A 23274-nucleotide genomic window follows, 5' to 3' on the forward strand; every position below is an offset into this window, starting at 1 on the left:
ATATCTGCTTATAGGAGTTTCTGGTTTAAAACAAAAAAAACTTACATTGACAAGGTTGTGAAGCAGCTCGGGATCATGGGATTTTTTTTGTTTTTATTGTTAAACAGCCACCTTTGCCCATCAGAATATAACTAACATGAATCAGGCAAAAATGATGAGGTAGATGAGGTAATTTTTTAAACGTTTATGTAAGTTACGTTAAAGTGAAACTCTCGCCAAAATGCAACCTAGGCTTTTTTTTTGTTAATGTATATGAGTCAAACCTTCGTATAAAAGCATAATTATGATGAAAGAGGCACTTTTAAGATTTACCGTATTTTCGTTTTCGGGTCAGACTCATTTTAAATGGAATGCAGGGGCACTTTAGCGATAGCATCAAAATCGCTATTTTTAAAACACTAAGAAGAACTCTCTTTTTAGCAAACTCTGTGTACACAATGTTCTCGATGCTCATGTTCACGTGTAGAGACCCTGGTGATACTACGAGCAAAGTTTCATGTTGTGTTGAGTCTTAGTGTTTTAAAAATAGCGATTTTGATACTATCGCTAAAGTGCCCCAAGCACTCGCATTGAAAATGAGTTTGACCCGAAAACGAAAACACGGTAAATCTTATAAGTGCCTCTTTCGTAATTATGCTGTTACATGAAGGTTTGACTCATATACATTAACAAAAAAAGTTGCCTTTTGGCGAGAGTTTCACTTTAAGTCACGTTGGTCAACTTCCTTCCTCTCTCTCTGATCTATCATCTGATGATTCCCTGGAAGATGATATTTTAATGTGCCTACAGTCTTCTTTCATGGAGGGACTGGGCGTAAACACACAGTGCTTGATTGACAGTTCTTTCACGCTCTTGTTATGGATGTTGCAGCCTCAAGGTTGGGACAAGTTAAATGCAGTTTAATGGCTTCGCTTAGTCACCAGCATAGCTCTGCCCACCTTCAACCTGAGCAGAGGCCGCATCGGGCGTAAGAAATGCAAACACCTTTACTCGGCTTCTGTGCGTGTCACATTCTAACACTTCTGACTTTGGTGATGCTGAGCTGAAGATGCTGAGTGTGAGCGGCTGAAAGCAATAGACTGCGCCCGTGAGCACAACACAACCTTTGCCATAAGAACTACTTAAAAATAACCACTTGAAACTTATTGTCATCGAACAGCAATTAAAAACACTTTGGCTCAAAGAGGTTGTTAAATTTTACTCTGCATTTGAATATGAAACATTGCCAGATATCAATATTGAGAAAAAAAATGCTCTGATACTTTAATTATTGCTGAATTCCGTCCAAGGCACCCACACCTTCCTTAGAACTGAGGACAAGTAGAGAGGGATGCCAATCCTCCAAAGAAGTTAACACATTAAAAGCTCCGTAATTGTGGCTACAAGGTTTTTACCAAAGACAGATGCCATGTTAGTGCGCCCTTTAGTGTTTGTTTGTGCTGGTGCCCAAGGTTGCGCGTCAGATTTTTTACATTTCTGTGTTCGTGTGTACGAGGGCATGTGGGTACATCTTAGTGTTTGTCTCCCTCCTTGTGTGCGTCTGGTTCCCCGTGTTTGGAGTGGGCTCTGTTGGGACCGTGTGTAGAGCCTCATTAGTGGCTAAGGTTTGGCCGGCCCGCTGTTACTAGAGACTCACTCGGGGGCACAAAGTCATATGTTACTCTACTGCTGGCCCATCTGCCACATTAGCCCTCACTCGAGACTCTCAGTTATGTTTCTTCTTCGTCTTCGCACTTGCATCTTTGTAAGCAGCCGTGAAAGGTAACCCAGTACATATTCTCAAGCATTGTAATGATTATGATGCATTAGTGTAAACAAATATAATTATTCTTATTTAAAGTACCTTAACTGCAGAGGAAACCCGGTCTTATTAATCTGTGTACAGGTGAGACAAGTTTACACTTTCAAATTGAATGCACATTATACATTATTTGTTCCCATTTACTACAGCGGCCTGGCAATTGGCCCTACCCTCGTAAAATTGGATGCTGTAGGCTCCCCTCTAGCGACACAGCAGCGCCTCTCTAGTCCAGTAAAATAAAGAGCAAGAAATGTCCAAGTGGGTCATTCTCAGGACCTTTTACTCTCGGGACCGGAGTTTGCATCTGTTTGTGACAAGGAGTCAAGGTTTTTTTTTATTGTACCTACGTAAATGATGTAATTTATTTTACTTACATTAAGTGGGATTTGCCATGTGCTACATTACATGAGTGACATCACCTACATGACAAGACTGAATGTAGTTATTTCAACCGTTGGTCTTTTCCTAAACCTAACCAAGCAGTTGTTGTGCCTAAGCCAAACCAAATCATGACCGTTTGACGTTAATAACATTTTTAAAAGTCATAATATGTGAACTGCTTGCCAGCAAGTTTTAGTTTGAAAGTCTAATCAGATGTCGCATATTGCATATTATTGCTCACTTGAGCGCGGAACCCCTTCGCATGCAAAACTGACACTAGAGGGGAAGGTACCGTGTCATCATCTGAAAGTTTAAGGCCCGTAAGCAATATTCAACAGGTATGGAGTGTTGCAGATCCATAGTCAATATACTTTCATCGCCATCGTTCTATGTAATGTTAGGTTAAATCAACAAAACCAGTTAATTCTAGGAAAACATGATGTTATGTAAGTCATGTAAATTGTATATGTTACATCTGGTACGGTGGCGACATAAGTCATGTCCTGGCCCGCTTTATTTTAGACAAGACACAAATACGAGACTCTAGGCTGGTTGTTTGACCCATACATCGACCCCAACATCCATCCTTACCTGACATTTTTTCGTGTGTGGTATTTGGACACATGTTCTCCACAGAACTTAATAGGGAAGCGTTGCCATTTCACTTGCGCGCAAAATCAGACTTTGACGTTCGCAGTTTTTAAGTCTATGATTTGTGTGTGGCAGCCACCGCTAAAACTTTCCATTGCTACCTATACTTTAGCGCTTCCTCCAACACTGTATCAACATGTTTTCAATCTATGTAAATGCATGTGTGTGTTTATGTTGAGAAACTGTGTAGCCATCAGTCGACTTTAGTAAGAAGGTCAGTTACATTGAGAATGAGGTGAAATGGTAAAAATTATCGAAGCAATTAATATTGGATTTCAGCTAATGATGTTATGGGGGGGCTAATTCGATCAATAATTCAGTGCTGGCCAGATACACAGATGAAATACAGATAGACGTGGAAAGGAAAAGGATAACAGGTGCATGAACTGGTCCGGTGCACAATGTCACTGTATGTGTACAACAGCTCGAAACGACTGAAGTTGTGTAATGTGTCGTGATCGTGATAAAAACTCGTTTAAAGCCTTAGCTTTAATAGCTCCGCTCAGCAGGAGAAAGGTTAATTATCACATCCTGTTACTGACAGATAGGACACCTCCTCCTGTCAAGCACGCGCACACACACACACACACACTGTGAAGCACACAAACAGGCCCACCATCAAACAAAACTGAGTGTGCATGTGTATCTGTCATATAAAGATGTAATCGAGCATCTGTTTGTCCTCATTTCCCTCATCACTCCATTGAGGCCCGGATTTCTTTTTCCTCCTGCGTCTGTCCTCCTCCTCCTCCTCCTCCTCCTCCTCCTCTCACACCACTCGTAATCACAATACGACGGGACCGATGCCACGAAATTCATTCATGAAGTCGTTCATCAGGAAGAAACGGACGAAGTCCCCTTGGATCATGTTTCCTCACTTTGATGCAATGTGTGAATTGGGAAGGTTTATCACATCCCCTGAAAAACGGGGCACGATTCAAAAGTGAAATGAGGGATGAGTGGACAGAGGTGTTCAGTGGGTGTGAAGCAGTGAACCGCGGGAAATGATTGCTTGTTGTGTTCCCTGGAAGATGCCAAACAATTTAGAGGTGAAGAAAATTAAACTGACAACTGAAAGAGAAACCGCAAAGAAATAGTGGAATTTCTTTTCTTCTTAAAGTGGACAACTCCACTTTAGGTTATGAACGCTTTTACAATGTCTCTACACTCTTTCATGTCATCTGGTCCACTCTACTTTCCACTTCATCTCTCTCCTCAAACACACCCGTCTGCTTCCTTCCACTCGCACTCCATTCTGCGTTTCTTTTTCCGCCTATATTATTTTCACACACATCCAGTCCCTACTTGTGTTGTCTCCCAACACGTGTTGTTTCTTTTTCCTCCTATATTATTTTCACACACATCCAGTCCCTACTTGTGTTGTCTCCCAACCACCTCCTCCCTCTCTCCATCTCTCCATCCTCATTTCATTGCCAGTCTAGACAGCGCCAGCAGCAGGTGCTGAGGCTGGGAAGAGGTGAAAAAAATGGGGTGAGAAGAAGGGAGGGAGGGAGGGAGGGAGGGAGCAATGGAAGGAAAGGAGCCAAGGGGATAAGGAAGACTGAGCGCGAACAGAGAGAGATTAATAGATCAAGCGGAGAGGCATATGATGAAAGTTTAGAGGAGTATGAAGAGGAAAGGAAAGGAAATGAAAGGAAAGGAGAGGGATGGGTCAGGTTAAGGTAGGATTGGTGCAGAGAGGAAGGAGGGGGGGATATATGGGAAGAGCTGAGATCTGAGTAAATCAGGAAGGTGCTATGCAGAGGCGAGAGGCACGGAAGAGGCTATTTTAATGCAAGGTAGAAAAACCAGGTGCTCGAGGTGGGGAGAGAAGGAAGTGGCAAAGAAAGAAGGAAGGGGAGGCGACGGGAGGTGTGGAGTGAATGAGGTGCAGAGAAAAGAAGGGTGGAGAAGAGGGGGGAGGGAGTAAAGAGCCTGGGGAGAAGAGGAGGAGAAAAAGTCCCAAGAAAAAAGGTAGGATGGAAGTGAGAAAAGAGGAAGGAGCACAAGGATGGATGGATGGATGGATGGATGGATGGATGGATGGAGTGTGTGTAGGGGAGAGGACAGGAACAGCGTTGTTGTGCTTTTTACGGGAGGACACCGGCTGCTAGGAAGTGAGGCGGGTAATAAGGCCATAGCTCATTCTTGTGGAGCAGCCTCTATCCTATTAGTGACTACCTCTCACCGGATGACTTATATGCACCTCGTTTTTCACCAACAGTATGACAGCAGATGCTTGGGAAGAAACAAACACATGTGTGTGTGCATACACACACACACACACACACACACAAACACATACGTGCACGCTGGAGATGACAGGAGAAATCTGCTCCTTCCTGATGTGAAGAGAAAATAACATCAGTGCAGAAAAACCAACAGTTCACAACCCGGTGTCAGACTGCAGAATTACCTCAAAGACAAATGTAAAGTACTTTTGTCTATTATTCATTTCATGGGAGTCTGACTGAAGAACAGTGTTGGGTATTCGATTCGATTTCGTGACTGTAAATATTACTCACTGAAAAAAGCAATCACAATACGTATTACTGAGCTGCAGTACTAATTAATTAGGCTACATTTACTTTCATTAATCAACCTAAACGCGCCTCTAAACTAAAGCCTCCATAGCTAAACATAAGATCCTGTGCATTTAAAGGTCCGGCATTTAGGACTTGGTGGCATCTAGCTGCGAGGCAATACATTGCAACCAACTCAATACCCCTCCAGTCGCCAAATAATGGCTGTTAAAAACACTAATGACTTGGAAAATGTAAAAGGCAGACTGTTTGGATGTGTTGGTTTGTCCGCTCTGAGCTTTTGTATAAACATAGTGGGTGCAACATGGTGGACCTGCTCCCTCTATAGATATGAAAAGCTCATTCAAAGTTAACAAAAACATTGTTGATAGTTTTTTAGGAGATTATAAACTAATGAAAGCATGATTGTGACTACATTTCTGCCATTTAACTTGTGCTTGGATGTAACATATGTACAGTATGAAGGCTGTTCACTGATCATCGACAGCTAGCTCGTGGTAGCCCCAAACTCAGAACAGAACCAGCTGATTCTCATATGTAGGCGTAACACTGGCTAGCGTTAGCAAGTAAGATAAGAACACCAAGCTAGCCAGTGTGTCAACTGAACGCAGAGAGAGCAAACCGACATCAAACTTCCAACAAGCAACTGTTTTGACAGTGTGACAGTGTTTAGTCTGAGGGGCAGGGGCACAAAATTAAGAAAGGCACCAGCTGCATGTGGTTGGGCACATTTTAAATCAGCCTGGTGGGCACTTTACCAACGCCGTGTGATTTCCGGAGGCCTCCAGGTCAGGAGGTGGTCTGCTGGTTGGTTGGGTCAAACCTCCATCCAGGAGGCCAACGTTTTAACTTGAACCATTATCTTTTTCTACCTTCAAGAAGTTTTGGTGTCTGAACCTAGCCAAACCATTTTGACTGTCGAACCAGATGTTGCGTATTTATTATTGCTAACTTGACAGCAGAGCCCTGTATGTACAAAACTAATGCTGGAGGGGTAAGTGGGGCGAAGGGTTGGGCTGATAGACGTCGCCACCGCCCATCGCTGATGGCTGACAGACTTTGACTACTCAGCCATCTGTTATAGTAACACTGTGATTATAAATACTGATTTACAGAAAGTGTTACTTGTTATTAACTAATGTGTTACTGGAAAGAAAGTACATTTAAATGAAATAGAAGTAAAATAAGAGTGATAAGAAAAAACGTGACAACTGCACGAACCAGATATGAAGCCAAGCAGAAGTTGGTATCACCTCACTCAGCAAGTCCAAGATCACTTATATTCAGAGGCACCTCTGGAAAAACTCAGCATGGTTCAAGCATGGAGCCAGATCATCTTCTGTTCGGCTAACAACCTTGTACACTTACAGTGGGTGTCTGAGTGCTGTATAATCAGCCGCTCCAGGGAATTTTGTAATTGCAAGATATTTAACAAAATCCCCTGCTATCTTGCAAGGGTTTGCAATTTGGACCAGTCCCCGCACTTTTATTCCATAAACTCTCCCAAATCCTTTCAGTTGTAACTAAAACAGTGCCATGGTGTCGGAACAATCCAATCAAACAAGTCCGATGAGCATTTAGAAAGAATTCAAACTGCATTTAAATTGAAATGGTTAAAAAGAGGAGAACTAATTGTCCCTCAGTTTCACAGGAAAAGCCAGCAGGAAATCATTTTGGTCAAAAACTCAGAAATGACTGGTACTTTACAAAAAAATAAAAAAAAACTAATTGTCTTGATACCACACACATAAGTGCACACACACGTACACAGTTAAAACATCTTTTCAATCTAGTCTTGTCCTTTAAAGTGAAAGTTCATCCGTGTTATTGTAATTTACCATCTGCACGGTGACATTTTCTCCTGAGAATGAAGGCTGACCCCGTCAGACTCCTCACCCCCTGGAGTCCGTTCGAACCCGACGACTAATGGTTTGGAGGGATATAAGACTCTATTCCAATAATTTTGCCATTTTAATTAAATTTATGCATATTCTTCCCTGTGAAGAATTTGGGGCAGCTGTATCAGCAAGAGGGGGGAAGAAAAAGAGACAGAAAGAGAAAATGGGTCACTTTGGCAGAGGGACTGAGAGGCTTCATTAGGAAACCCGTTGCAGTCACTCTGTGGCCATTCTAATTCTGCTCCAGTATTCCCATTCTGCACTCATGGGATTCCAATATCAGCCTAACATTTGTGACCTCGTCAAAAGCAGGAAATAAGCAGGTGTCAGGTCATGCTGATCTCACCTGCCGCCACCTCTGTGACATTCTCCCACCTTTTCCTATTCATTCTGACTAAATTAACGCTGCGTTTCCTTCGCCTCGTAGCAGAAAAAAGTCAGGTGTTTCTTATTCAGAAACTTTGCGGGTTCGCAGTGAGAAAAAAAAAAAAAGCTGCACGCATTGTCTTAGCCGGTGAAAGAATTAGTATTTTAGCGCTGAGACAATTTGATGTTAACTGTGCAAGGGAATTAGATGTACTGTGTAATTTTGCCTTTCAAGGATGATGGCTGAGCAGATGGAGCAGGGCACAGCTCTGTCAGAGTTTCTCCACTTTAGAAGCGCTTCTTCCCTCTTATATATCATTTGCCCTTTCTCATTTGCTATAATTCTCCTTATCCCCCTCTCTCTCTCTTTCACTCTATAACACTGGTTCATTTTTCTTGTTTCCCCTCTGTGTTGTAGACACTTTTCTTTCACTGTTTCGCTCTCTCAGTCATCCGTTCTCCTGGCCCCGAGCGCACTAGCGTCTAATATGTCTTTAAAAGTAGGACACCACTGAGTAATTTGTTGCACCTACCAAATGATAATTCACAATTGTCACCATATATCCATGACTGCGGGGCCACCCCAAGCACACAAAGCCATCTGCCGCTCTGGAGAACAGTCATCGCGATTTTCTCGTCATTGTGGTGTTAATGGAATTTTAAAATATAGGATTATTTCACAAAGACGTGACACCGTTTCTCAGCAGGGATGTTTGCGCCCTTTGTGTAAGCCGCGTCATTACACTGCCATTACATGGAATTTGCTTTGTTGTACAGTGCTTGCAGCCACCCTCTGCTGTAGCTTTTACCTCCCACCAGTACAAGCATTAAGAGAAAAGCTTTCTCTGCAACACCACCAGTTTGAAGTGGTTTTCTCAAGAGGTCGAGAGGAACAGATAATTACTTCTGCTTGGGTTTGAAACTTCGTCAAATCTGAGAAAATAACCCAGTCAATATCTTCAGGGCTTATATTGTCAAGGACAGGGAGAAATGTAACGCCTGGGTGACGAACTGGAGGTGAAGAGTTTGAAGGATGTCGACATCTGTCAGGAGGATCTAAGAAAAAATGTGGTGCCTTAATGCATTGTGGGGCGTCTAGTGCCGCACTTGGGTCGGGGCTAAAAGTCAAAATGTCTTAAAAAAGAATTGCCTATAACACATCAGGCCAAAATACTATAGTCTGACTCACTTGATGTAGAATTTGGGTATAAGACAGCTGAAATAGGCAGCCAATGGCAGGCTGTGTTTTACAGTTCCTGCTGTACATGCTGTCATTGCTACAAAAACAACAACCTCCAATCTAGCAACCTACAGGACGCACTCAAATTGGAAAGTTACCCAAACACTCACCTGGTCGCTAACGTTAACAAGCTAGCACATATCACATCATATGTCATTATTAATATTTTAACAGCTCTACACTGCTAACCCTGTACTGATGATATGTTAACGCATGTGATAAAGTTACACAAGCTGATTGCCGTCTATCCTGCAGATAGGTGCACAGACGTGTGTACCTGCTGATACCGATTCCAGCATTTTAGGCAGTTTCAGATACTTGCGTCATATCGGAACAACCCTATGCGAGTGTAGACACAGAGCACTATCAGTAGTTGTGTTTCTAGCTACCTTAAAGGGCAGCACCACCAATTTTAAACATTACAGGTCTTGGGGGAGCACTACTGCATATGTGAAAAATGTAGTATAAATAAAGCCTTCTGTGGCTCCAGAGGAAGCTGCATGTAATCTGATAAATTGCCTCCAGTGATGTCAGTCAGTGGTTGAGTTGCATTGAGGGTAATGTTGGCACATGCTGGACAGTTTCAAACCAAATGATCAAAAATCGATAAAGCAGAGCCAGAGATATCACCTTTTTTTATTCTATGCTTTCTCCCTCCCTTTAGAAACCTGCCGCTAACATTACCCACAATGCAACTCAGCCCCTTATTGACATCATAGGAGGCAGTTTATCAGATTACATGCAGCCTCCCCTGGATCCACATAAGATACTTTTTATTCTAACTTTTTCACATATGCAGTTGCACATTTTAATGTGTAAATTGGTTGAGTTGGGCCACCACAGTAGCTCAGTTGGTTAAGCGTGCACCCCACATACAGATGACGCTTGCTCGTTGCAGCGGCCCAGGGTTGAGTCCGACTCCCCGCCCCCGTTTTCTGTCCTATCAAAATAAAGGCCAAAAAAAATTCCTAAAAATGTAAAGTGGTGAATGAACCAAAACAGTTAAGTTGCAGGCGTTGAAACCAAAACACTGAGCAGAAAGACAATATAATGCTTTGCAGAGCTGAGACGAACAGCAGTTAGGCAATAATTTTCTGTCACTACAAGTCACTTCACAATACACCAAGTACATTTTTTTAACATCGTTGATACAAGAAAGTCATCTGGTGCTGCTTTAAATTCAGTGTTGTGAAATGTGCTTCATTGTTTAATTCACAGACTAAAAGCCTTTCACAGAATTAGCTAACAAGGAACTGTCTAATTGTAAACCCTTGACCCCAGATAAACCATAATTTAACCCACTATAAAAACCTCAACATCAAGTCAAATGATATGTATAAACATTTCTCACATTGTTTTTGTGTTAGACATGTATTATGAATAGGTGTCTGCTCGAAAATGGCAATAGAGGCATGCGATTTAAAACCAACTCTTTCGTATAAGTCTCAGGAAATTTAGTTCCATTTGGTATGTTAAATCAAGAAATGAACCCACACAGGAGCATTGTAATCTGACTCAGCTCAAAATGCCAGATTTAGCTGTACTTATCCCGCTTTAGGTTTTAAGAGGAGCTAATTTTTTATGTAGTTTAGGATTAAAGTGTGACTCGAATTTCTATCTTGCGTGTGCCTCTTTCCTGTCTCCATGTTGTCTCACTGTCTCATGTACAGGTTGTCGGATGGTTACGCACTACGCAGGGACCATCACTGCTGTTCAATAATCCTCGTTCCACCGTAGGCCTTTTTTCTGTCTCGGGGGTTGCGAGAGAAGCGGGTCACCTTTGAAGGCTCACTTGATTTACGCAGGCAGTCGTGCATCATGTATCATCCCAAAATGCTTAATCATCCTTGCGGAGGCGGATTAGATGCCTTTTCCTTTGTGTAAACCCCTAAACGTCAGACACACGCACGTAAACAAGTTGTAAACAAGTTCGAGTTGTTTACGCAAAATTGTGTCATGCCGCTCTGAGAGTCCCTGTTGCCAGCTTGACCTGCAACAACCTCCCTAACATTCTGGGCAAAGTTTGATCAGGGCTGCATACACACCTCGAAAGAGTAAACATGTTTACAAAATTTTATTTGCGGCTGAAATATATTTTCTCTCAAAAATTATACAGCTGACGCATATCATCTTGAAACCATGCATACTTAAAGGTCCTACATCATGCTCATTTTCAGGTTCATACTTTTATCTTTGTCTGTCAACTAGAGAATGTTAAATGCTTTAAAGGTGTGATATGTGAGAATTCTTTGTTGAAAGCAATCAAAAATGGACTAAAAATGTCAACAGAATGCAAAGAAAAAAATTTGTTCTGATGTTCTGACCATTTATGATGTATTGTTCCAAAGAAAGCAGATGAAGATAGCATGCTAACCAGCTAGCCTTGGTCCGTAACAGTCCAGAGCTACTGAACTAGTGGTGTAAACACTCCCCAGATCCTCCGAGCTGCCAGTCTACACCATTAGCTACATGGCTAAATGAGCTACATAGCGTATATCAGCTAGCAGCAGTTAATGCTTACTTTGGCTATATGCTGCCCACTTTACGTTTGGATTAGTAATTTGGCATGTGGTAAGTGGTAAACCCTTAATGTTTACCTTTTTTAAAAAAAAAATAATAATGTTTTTTTCATACTCTCCATTGTTGTACCTCCTCTATTCATCCTATATGTGAATGGTCAGTCTTAGTGCTTGTCTCTTTAAGGTGCCACACCTGAAAAGCCCTGTCAGCTCTGATTGGCCAGCTCTCACAGGCCTGAGAAGCCACCGTCCACTAAGTTTCCACATGAGCTCTGTTGGTGCTTTTACGACCGCAGCCATGTTGGTTAATACTTGAACAGTAATTAGACAGCGCCCAGACCTGCTTCATAATCCAAAAAAAAACAAAACAATGGAAATCTCCCTTTCTATGATACAGGACCTTTAACTGTCTCCAATAAGAGATGATGTAGCCTGAGGAGGTCGTGGCCAGAAATAAAGTTGTAGGTAACCATGTCAGTGTTATGCATGGCCTTACTGTGGCACTACAGTCAGAGCAGGGCTTAAGAGATGGCCATCTGATGCCCACTCGGCTCACCCACTTGATGTTGAATCCAGTTGACAGAAACCTCAGAAGAGTGTTTCACACATGCTGAGTGAAGCCAAACCAAAGTAAACCGAGTTCCACTGAGCTGCCCTGGTTCGGGTTAGACATCAAAAAATTATCTGGGCCATTGCTGTGCAGGTCAGTGCAGAAATAGTTTGGTTCATGGAGTGAAAAGGGTATGTGAAAGCACTTTAGTGACCTAAATAATTTGCAGCTTGAATCATTTCCGCCACCAGCAGAGATCTTTAAGGTGATGTCCAGATGGAGCAAGAGTCGAATTCCCCTTCGAATTACTATCAACATTTTGACTCTCGCTGAATAGTCACTTCAGCCATCAACATTAAAGGGATTCAGAGGCTGCTCTGAAGGGTTCCCATGGGAGTCCTCAGAGAGATTCAAAGCAACCAAAAGGGTTTGCAGACAGACTTTCACCGCGGGTGCCACTTTATCACAGAGAAAAAAAAAAAATCCAGGAGAAATCTACAGTAATGCCGTGTCCACCAAAAAAGAGGATAACATAACTTGTCCCAGCTTATTGTGCAAGAGCTGTAAACTGAAATTGCTTTCGCCAACATGAGCTTTCCAAATGATCTACTTCCCAAACTCTTCCTCTCCCGCACAAGGCTGCAGCCGAGGCTTTAATTACTTCTGCTGGGCCAGCACAGGTGAAGCACATTCTCACTAACAAGGTGGTTTCCAACCAGGGAGCACTGAAACACCAACAGGAAAACAACATGATGGAGAGAAAAACTGCCGCCCACAATAGAGGGTAACCAAATGCTTATAATAATCCTCCGCCCAACTGATTTCACCAGCCGCCGTCAGATCGTTACAGAAGAAACATGGCGCGAGCGGAGAAGGAATCCGGGGAGGAATGTGTCATCAACTGAAAATAAAGTGTGAACTAGTTTTCACACATGGTGCACATACATTTGCCACAGTGCGCACACTATATGTAGCACATTCTTCAGATGGCCTTTGATTACATCATTTGAGACGCAGCCCTCGTGAACTGGCGTTTTAGAGGTCGAGGAATGCGACAGTAATGACAGATGTCCTAGTTTTCATTTGGTAATTAAATAAATCTCGATCTTTACATCATCAGATCGTGCAGTTAATGTATGCTGCCATCATCGTCTCTGCCCCTATTTAGTAAGTCGGTCAGCGGCACAAACACAGGAGTGGTGTAACAGCACAGACTAGTGGTGGCTCTGTGTTACGGCACCTTGCTCCAGAATCAATCTTAACATTGTCGACCGAACACATGATGGACTCTCATTTTTTTTCTGGAACACATCAGGCCTGCAACTTGTCAGAGCCGGCTGCATAGTGTGTGCAGCAATAAATGAAGGCTCAAAGCAAGATTAAGAATGTGTTAAAAGTGCTCCGGCTGGATATTTACATCAAAAAAGTTCAAAACTGATGTACTGCAGGGGCTGATTCACAGCAAAACTGCGGAAGGTTTCTTGTTCAAGGCCTCCGAGTTCAACAGATGAGGGCTTTTGAAGGAATAACACTGCAACTGCCCATGAGACCCATCCCTGATTTCACTCCACCGGACGAAGTGATTTCTATTCTGCTACAACGTGCCACACTCCATAGATGGCAAAAAAATTTCGGATACCGTCGCAGAACACTGACGAGTGACATCTGGACGTGCATGGGGTGTTTGTGCATACGGCCCCTCTTTGCTTATGTTTCGCACACCTCTTTGATCCAGCAGAGTGTCTACTTATCATACAGAGGCGCTGTGTGCTTTTTTCCCACTCTGTGCTTTTATAGCCCCTCTTCCCCTTTGCAGCAGCTTGTAAGTAGCCGGCAAAGGAAGCCCTTGAAAGCTTTAAAAGCCCCTGGTAGGAGTTGAGCCAGGGCCGGCCATTTGACCTGACCTGCTTTTTGGAAAAAAAAAAATGATTGCCCCCCCTTAGATTATGTTTAACCTGGAAGCTTCAATCGAAAATGATATCTCATAATCACAACACACACAAACGCGGAGGCAGAGTTCAGAGCAGATGCAGACACAGGGAAGCTAGTTGAAAGCGCAGTTGGCTTTGAGAGCGTTCAGTTCTGAAAGGCTAAGGCTCTGTTCCTAATCCCTCTCCTACTTTTCCTTTTCCCCCTCTCTCCCCCCACCCTCCCCTATCTGCTCCCTCTCTCTTCTTCTCTCTTGCAGGAGAATTCTGGGGAGATTTCTTGTTCTTTCATTCCTCAAGGATGAGGCAGCACAGTGGACCTGTGTGCTGAAACACGTAAGTACTGGATATCACGGTGACCTTCAGACGCACAAGCGCACACGCATATAAGCTTTCTTTCCCCGGGCCTGGGCCTGACTTGTGCATGGTTGATGTTGCTAAAAAGGACGCGCCATGTCTACTGAGAAGAAGACACAGAGAGGGGGAGTAGAAAAAGAAAGAGAAAGGGGTGGGATCTTGATCTGAGAGAGAGAGAGAGAGAGAGAGATAGAGGGGGAGTGAGAACGAAAGAAGGAAGCACAGAGAGGGGACTCATCCTCGGGGACAGAGAGAGCGAGTGAAGAGACTGTCGACAGGATGAAAGTTTAACCAAACATCAGCTCCCTGCCGGAGAGGCAAATCTGCTGCCGTCGCAGTGGACGGACTGGAGGGGAAGACATGCAAAGAGACAGACGGGCAGACAGGACAAGACAGAGCAGCGATCCCCAGCTGTTTTTAAAAACGCTGCCTCTGATACATTATTGAATATGCAGCTCTCCAACGCATCGCTGAGCTTTCCTCTCATGTTAGCGCTCAAGTTTGCATAGCGTCACCATTCTAAATATAAAGCATTCGCTCACCCCACTCCGGTTTGTTAAAAGATGCAAAGGCTGCACGTAGGCTGTGTGTGTGTTTCTCTGAGTGGCACTTTCCGTCTCTGAGGCTGGCTGGAGTTTGATTTGAGCTGTGTGTGTGTGTGTGTGTGTGACTCATTTTGGAAGGAAGCCTCTGCGAACTTCAAAAAAACAAAAATAGATTTCATCAAACTCTTTGAAAGTATCGTCAGATGACGCGGCGCAGTATACTGAGGCGAGCGGAGCGCCTGCTTCACTGGGAGTCGCACGCACCGTACAGTGAAGGCAGTGAGATGTTATCGAGGGGGCTGTTTTTTTGAATCATACAGCATGTGGAATACTGCGGGTCTACAGCTCTCTGCTGCAGCAATAACTTAGTTTCCGCGAGTCAAATAGTCATCTTTCCTAGCTCCCATTTTCCCAGTTTAATAAGCGGGATCAGGAAGGATGCTCTGAGGTCAGCGTCCTCAGACTTTTGTGTAGGTGGAGTACCGGGTCTGGTCCACAGGTGGCAGCAGAGCAACATACCCAGCAGGCATGTTTCTGTGGCAGACTTGATTGTCCCATTTTACCAGCAAGTCCCTGAGCAGGCCTCCTCTTCATTTATCTCTCTGTCTCTTCCAAGACAGGTTTTTCAAGCAAATGACTCCTCCTGGCCGAGAAACTATCGCTAAAAACCAATCAAAGTGACTTCTTGTTCATAGATCAAGTGCGCAGACAGACACCTCCAACTCACATGAAAAATCTCGTCTTTTTCTCTTCCAGCTCCCACTTTTAAACTTCATGTTCCAGGATGAACCATGAGCAAAGGTAAAAAAAAAAAAAAAATTCAATTTGACCCTGTTATAGTGTACTTGCCTCTGTGTGTGTGTGCGTGTGTGTGTGTGTGCGTGTGTGTGTGTGTGTGTGTTTTAGTAAAGACATGCCTGTGAGCGTGTGTCGGCATGTTCTTTCCTAGATGTCTGAGAGGACAGATCGACACCTGAGTCCAAGTGCTGCTGGGGGTATGTGCAGCTGTATGAATGTTTAAAGGGTGTGTGTCTCTGTTTTCTGACAGATGTTGTAACGACATGATTAGCCCTCTGGCTGCCAGTCGCTCTGTGTGAGGTTGCTATAGTGACTGTGAGTTGAGTGTTGGGGAGGCCAGAGTGGAATACGAGGGTGCCGAGGATGAGGAGAGGGGGTGGAATAGGAAATGAAGTGCCTGGTGCCTCCGGCCTGTGTGTGTGTGTGTGTGTGTGTTTCTGTTTTTGTGTGCACGAGTGGGTGTGTTTGCGCGACATTCATGTCTGTTTATTTGCGTCTATTGCCAAAGAGTACAGCATTGAAGAGACACTCATCTGTGTAATTGGGAATATGATCAAGACAATTCACTCGAACGCACAGTCAGTCATGTCTACACGCACGCACACACACACACACACACATGTTCAGTCTGCGCAGGAGCAACAGAGAAGGGGGCCCTGTGATGGAGGCAGTGTGGGCCGAGGGTAACCTGCTCTGCCTCGCAGACCAACACCATGAGTAGGTCGCACTCAGTATCACTTATCACTTAAATTGCCGCGTCAATGGAGCTGTTGTGCAAACTGGTACAAGCAAGAGAAATGCCCTCTGCACAGAGACTGTGAAACAGTGCTGTGTGAGGCACCCTGCCGCTTCGAGAACAAGGCTCAAGTTCAGCCTGTTGATAAGTTTTTCTGTCCGTGTTCTGAGGAAGTGCTCATCAGCCCGAGGGTCAAGACCCCCACAGCAACTTCTCAGATAAACCTGAGAGGTCTCCATGTTTTTTGCTTTTTTGAAGTATCAGAGAGTTCTACAACCTCAGGCATCTAGAAATGTCAAGCGAAGCATCCTGAGAAGAGAAAATGTATCTTTGGTTAACCTGACAGAACCCAGGCATGACTGGCAGCTTTGTCTTAAGGGGTCACAAGCCAGAGCATATGTAGTCAAGTTTGGGAACCCCTTTAGGGTGTTTGTGTCTTTGTGTCCGCTGGTTGTCTGAAGGGATGCGCCAATTCATCTTTTTTTCTCTCTGGATACCGTTTCCAGTACCTCAGTTCAGGATATGTGCCAGAACACAGCGCTGATCCAATGCCCTCGGTCTCTGAGAACTACAACCACAGTTCCAAAAAGATTTGGAGTGCTGTGTACAACGTATATAAAAACATGTATTTACACGTGCCAACAACAGTTTTAGGAAGTGTCCCTGAGTTCGCTTTCTCTCTCTTTCCAAAGAGACATCATATTAAAAAAAACGTTTTACATTACTATTACAACCAAACTATTACATTATTGGCATTCTGTCAAGTCAGGTTGCAAGAGTGGCTCAAACCGACGCTGACTCACATATTTGGCCCATGTACTGACAGCCTTTATACAACTATGTGTTTCTCAAAGTAGTGAACATCACCCCTTTCACACCTAATCATGATACGATCACCTGTTACCACTTGAGCCTGTTTACCTGTGGAATGTTCCAAACAGGTGTTTTTGGAGCATTCCACAACTTCCCCCGGTCTTTTGTTGCCCCTGACCCAACTCGTTTGACACATGTTGCTGGAATCGAATTCAGAAAAAACATGTATATATACACAAAACTCGCTAAGTTGAGTCCAGATTTACAACAGCAATAAGACACCAGGTTACTGCTTTTGTCGATAGAAGTTTTATTTTCTATGACATGGCATCAGTCTTTTATTTTGGGAGGTCAGAGTCTTTTGAAACCTGCCCAAACTTTTAACTCTAAAATATTAATGAAGGAATAATATGTTAATATGTTAACTCTTGGAAGTGTTTTGGACGGTTTACATTCTATGAAATCTGATTAGACGTCTTTTTTTTCTTGCATTGTTTTTGATCAAGTTTAGATAAAGTGTTTCACAGCAATCCATGTATAACATTTTGGTTCTATCCTCACATTGTAGCATTATTGGGACATTGTGTTTTCTGCCTGTTAAAGTCATTAAAAGGCAATATTTTCTTTTAACTAAAAAATTCAACCAGAATCAAATAGAAAATGCAAATATTAAATGTTAATGCAAATATGAAAGACTAGGAGACGGGATTATCAAAGAAATATGTGACAGGGTGTATTAAAATTTTAATATTTTAATCACTGAGGTGAAAAACATCCCGCCAGGACTGAGAACGAGTTGACGTGTTCCTGGGGGGGGCCACCTTAAGTGAACCGATCTCATTTTACGTAACGATTTAAATAAATAACCCCCGGGGCTCTGCTGCCATGCACACTGCAAACTGTCCCCAACGCTTGTCTCCTGCATCAACCGTGTGTGCCGCCTTGCTTTGTGTAGTAGTCATGGGTGAGAGATATAATGGGCTGTACTGTACGGGGCTGGCTTCACACAGGGATTACACCTAGATGATTCTTCAATAAAGAATTTAGTCTTGGGTAGCCGAGCTTAATCCGTGCCGGTGGAAGCGGACCACAGTGCATCGCAGCCGTGGCCAGATATGACAGAGAACAGAGAGCAGCCAGATTAGTTCATACGAGGAAGAGGGCTGAGCTTGAAGCTGCCTGACAGAGCGTCCCTTGACTGCTCCTCCCAAATCTCTCTACTCGCTCTAATGCAGTCTGAGGGAAACATTGTTCCCCTTTCACTCTTTCTGACTGTTTCTTTCTTTTCTTGCGCTCTGCCCCTGTCTCTGTGTGAGGTGAGAGCAAGACACGGAGAATGAGAACATGTGTGTGTGTGTGTGTGTGTGTGTGTGTGTGTGTGTGTGTGTGTGTGTGTGTGTGTGTGTGTGTGTGCGAGTGTATGTGTGTATGTGTGTGTCTTATCGCTTCATTAGCCCATAGATTTCTGGGTCATTCGTTGCCTTGTTCCCACTGTCTGGGATGCTGTAATTACCCTCACATGAGTAACATCTGATAATTAGGATGGTCCGAGCAGGACTCAGCCACACATGCGCACACACTGTTCGTGCTTACACATGTGACACACGTGCACACACACACACACACACACACACACACACACATCAGTCATTAGTGGAGAGCTTAAAAATGCAGTACAGTGCTAATGGGATTATCATTGCTGAGGGTCCCATCATCAACTTCTTAGTCCTCTTTCTATTCATCATCAGGCACCATTCTTAAACACTCAGGAGAGCCCATCATTTCCTCCACCTTTCTTTCTTTCTTTCTTTCTTTCTTTCTTTCTTTCTTTCTTTCTTCACATTCTTTCACATGCCTTCCAAGGTGTCTTTCTCCTCTTTCATCAGTGTAACTGTGAGTATGCTCTATGGGCGTGACCACATCTGAGGGGCACCATGGTGGCCGAGGGGTTTAAGCTGCTGACCATGTCATTCTGATGTCCCTAGCTCAAGTTCAGCTGGGGACCTATGTTGCATGTCTCTTCCCCTCATTTTCTGTCACTCTGTACTGTTTGCTTTCAAGTAAAGGCACAAAAATGCCCCTTAAACTTGACTTGATCCCTGAAAATGAAGGAATGTTTTCATGCAACCCTTTGTAATGAAATTCATATGAAGAGTTATTCTGCAAAAACGGGGTTGGCGGATTTAAAAGAGACAATTTATGCTCATTCTCAGGTTGGGTTACTACTAGATTATGTTTACAAGCTGTAGCGCTCAAAAAACACATCGGTTTTCTCATACTGTCGAGGGCTGCAGCTGTACTCCCTCTGTCTCAAACGCTCTCTTTTGACTTGTGTCTCTTTAAGGTCACCCCTCCCAGATATCGAGTCTCCTCTGATTGGCCAGCTCACACATGCAACAACAGCAGAGCAGCTATGCTAAATCAATTATTATGTGCCAAACTGGATGCTAGGCATACATTATGCAAATGTGTGACACGGTGACATAGTGTCACAGAGTCACGTAATTAAGGGTGAGATTACTGATGAGGCGTTTCAGGGGCGGGTGTTTTCCGTGGGAGAATGGAGCTTCTGTTTTAACTTTCAAGATTATTTACATGCACAAGAACACTAAAGGAAAGGAACACATCTTAAAAGCACAACAGGGCTCCTTAAAGGACACACTGGCCCTTTACAATAAAGAAACCAATACAATACCATTTCAGGAAAATGAACCAAAACAGAGATAACTGTTTTTTTGCAAATAGGCCCTTCATATCCAGCACAACTGTCACAACTGGAGGGGTTGTTTTTTGTTAAAATGATCAAGCAATTCAAGAGAGAAAAAAAGACGAGAGGAAAGTTTGAAATAAATGAACACAGTTTGGAGGAGGCGAGTTTTATCTCTTCTGCTTTCCTACTGCGTCCTCCTAATCATCTCGTGACCCCCTCATCTTTAGAGCCACGGCACTCTGAAAGAAGAGCAGCCAGATTAAAACTAATTATAGGCTACATGTGTGAGATGAACATTTTGACAACTGAAACAAAAGACGATTTTAGACAAAGTTTGCTTTGGTTCAAAGGAATACGCATGCATTTTTCGCATATTGTGTCCGTTTTACCAGTTCTTTCTGGACTGACATGTAGTCAGTCATCACGAAGGAAAAGGAAAGACTGGGAGAAACGCAGCCAACGCTCTTTTATGCCTTGGCTGTACTGACATAATCACCCCTCCCCATCTCAGCCCCTCGCTCTTATCATCGCTGCACCCATTTCATCAGCTCATTCAAAAGTAATATTACCCGTAACCATTCAATTTTCACTGTGTTTATTCTGTTGACTGAAACGGTAATGGAGATATTGACGGCGCAGTGCAGAGTGATTCTGTCCAGGCGGGCCATTGTGTTGAGTGGTTCGATGGAGAGGAGTGGACGACTGGAGAGCTATCTATGGTATTACATATAGTGTGAAAGGCGTGGGAAAGAGAGGCCCTCTGAAAGCCCGAAGCTTAAATACCATGCCTCAAATACACAGACATAAAGGGACAACTCACACACATACACACATACACATACACACACACACACACACACACACACACACACACACACACATGCAGGCAGTGGTTTAGAATGGGGATTATGGGAGCATAGCTTTAAAACTGGCAGAGACAGATCAGCGTTCATAAACACACTGGATGTGTATTAAGAATGTACAGTAAGATGGATTTATTCAAAGGTGGATGGTGTGATGAGTTCGGTTCATGCGTCACGACCATTCAAGCTTAAATAGAGAGACAGTTCAATGGGGATGCAAAGAAGCTTTAGAAATCAATTATCGAGCTGGGATGGCAGGAACCGAAAGCTACAGAGATTTCACATCCAGGTCATAAAGTGTTTTAAAACATCCATGAATTACATTTTTATTTGTTACCTCATGACTTACAGGGTCAACTATACAGTCCAATGAGATGGGAAATTATGAGCGTCTGCTATTTTTCCTCCAGAATCTAATCTACCATAACATACAAGAAAAGACAACCTTGGCATTTTGCCATCACGCAGGTCCTGACACCGCCGCCTCTAAAACACAGGTGATGTACATTAATAAAACACCTCTGGCACCAGTTTTATGAAATGGTGAGCCACTACTTTTTGTGGAGCTCTTCGCTTTTATTATCTACAGTACGAGGACAGCAAGACATAGAAGGACGTCAACAGAAGTTTTTTTTTTTTTTCCCCAACTTGCCTAACCCTGACATGGCCAAAAAAACACCAGGATAAAGTCAAGCTGTTGTTGGGAAATTAACTTTTTTTTTTTAAACCACCAGGGTTTCAGACTTCAGTGGCAGCTAGCAGGGAACACACAGATTGCAACCAACTGAATATCCCTCCCCTATCATGCCTGTAGGAGAACCTACGGTGGGGGCCAGCCAGTGTAGAAACATTGCAGTGCAACCTTGCAGATGCTGTAGTTCCTAAATCTTAATGTGTTGATCTCTACAACTCCAGTTATGAGAGTGCTTGGATGTTACGGCTGGCAGAAAGAAAAAAAAAGATGTTTAAACTGACACTTGACCCTAAAGTCAAAAAGTCATATCAAAGAATGTTGACACCCGTAATGTTTACCATGCTCACCATCTTCATAAAGTGTGTAAGCATGCTAACATTTGTTAATTACCAAGAAACACAAAAGATCACATCAACAAGGCTCCGCTAAGATGGACTGAAACCAAAACTCCAGACTTCGGCAGACAAGGCAGTGAAGATTAACTTTATCTGAGGTGAGCCTCAACATGTTGTCAGGGATACAGACAGTGAAGGAAGATTATTGTGGCCTTATGTCCCTCAGGAGACGAGGAGGATTGAGTAGGTATTAAGCACATCTAGACATCTAGATGTTAGATACATTACAACCTCTTTTAAGTATTAGAGCCACAGTTCACCCAAGTAGAGCAAAGTATATAACAGAGCAAGTATTTTATCACTGGTATCTATGGTATCCACGTATTTTCAGTGTTACGTGCTGAGCATTTGAGGTTTTTTTGAGCACTTCTCTCCTCTGAAACTTCTGTCGTCACCTCGACACAATGAAAGTGAATGAAATTTCCTTGGTGGTGCTCGCAGAGATGAAAAATGGCCTTTCAAATATTCAACAGCGACTTGTCATTCTTGCATCCTGGTTACTCTGGATATGCACAATAAGCGTTAACAGCTTTCATTTGGACCATTTCTTTGGTAGAAAGTGGTTGAAATGAAACCAGGAGGTCTGGGCTTTATCCTCTGTGGCTCCGACAGTGTTTCTTCAATAATGTATTGCTGTTGAGTTTCTCGAAAGTCATTCTCTAACTCTTTCAGTTAGAAATGACTAAATCCAATTCATCTACATTGTATCAGGTTGGACACAGAATGGATGATAATTCATCATTATCATCATTATGAAAGTTTAACACCGAGCCATCATATTTGTATTGAAGTTATACCCAGCGTTAATTACTCCAATCAAGTTAAATTTTTCAAGCTGAGTGTTGGCTGAGAACATGAATACAGTTATGAAGCATATAAACATGCACACACAAAACACAAATACCTCAGGGAAATCATTCTGTCACTCTCATTTGCCGCTCTGTGAACATAAACAGCAACAACAAGATGATGATGATGATATTGTTGGCATCTTCACATTACAAGTTTGCCTCAGCGAACTATGCCCGCGCCAAGCATCAAAGATGTGAACGCACAGTCCACCTCTCCTCGCTTTGCGCTCTCGAGGCTAAGAACTTGATTCCACCCGTCGAGTGCAACAGCTTTATCTGAGAAGCTGCGGTCGAGACGGTTCTCTGTAAAGATGTGGGCACGGCAGTCTCTGATTTCCCGTTGGTTGGCCGGCCTTAGTCCCATTTGTCCATTTCATCTCAGGACATTAGCCAGAAGCGGCCTTAAATACATGACTCTGTGGAAAATATCCTAATATCTGCCCCTTTGCAACCTCATGTAACTATAACTAATTGAACAACATTGAAATAATTCATGATATCAACTTGCTGTGTTATTTCATTATTGATGTGCTTATAAAAATGTAATTATTTTTTATTTATTTAACAGGTATTTCGCATTTCTATTTGTCAAAAAAACGTCCTGCATTTCAAAACAGCTCAGGTTAGTTCAGATT

General features: G+C 43.1%; 1 protein-coding gene across 30 annotated transcripts in view; it reads left to right on the forward strand.

The window, feature by feature from the left end:
* The window catches only part of ptprdb (protein tyrosine phosphatase receptor type Db), a 172451-nt gene that overhangs the window by 36358 nt on the left and 112819 nt on the right, over positions 1–23274 (forward strand). For all 30 annotated transcript variants that reach the window (XM_030437562.1, XM_030438259.1, XM_030438500.1 and 27 more), the window contains exons 4-5: positions 14138–14213; positions 15536–15580. The gene's annotated coding sequence lies outside the window, so the exon portion shown is untranslated. The remainder of the gene's footprint in view (positions 1–14137; positions 14214–15535; positions 15581–23274) is intronic.

Source organism: Sparus aurata, chromosome 1 (genome assembly GCF_900880675.1).
Source record: "Sparus aurata chromosome 1, fSpaAur1.1, whole genome shotgun sequence".
Lineage (NCBI taxonomy): Eukaryota > Metazoa > Chordata > Actinopteri > Spariformes > Sparidae > Sparus > Sparus aurata.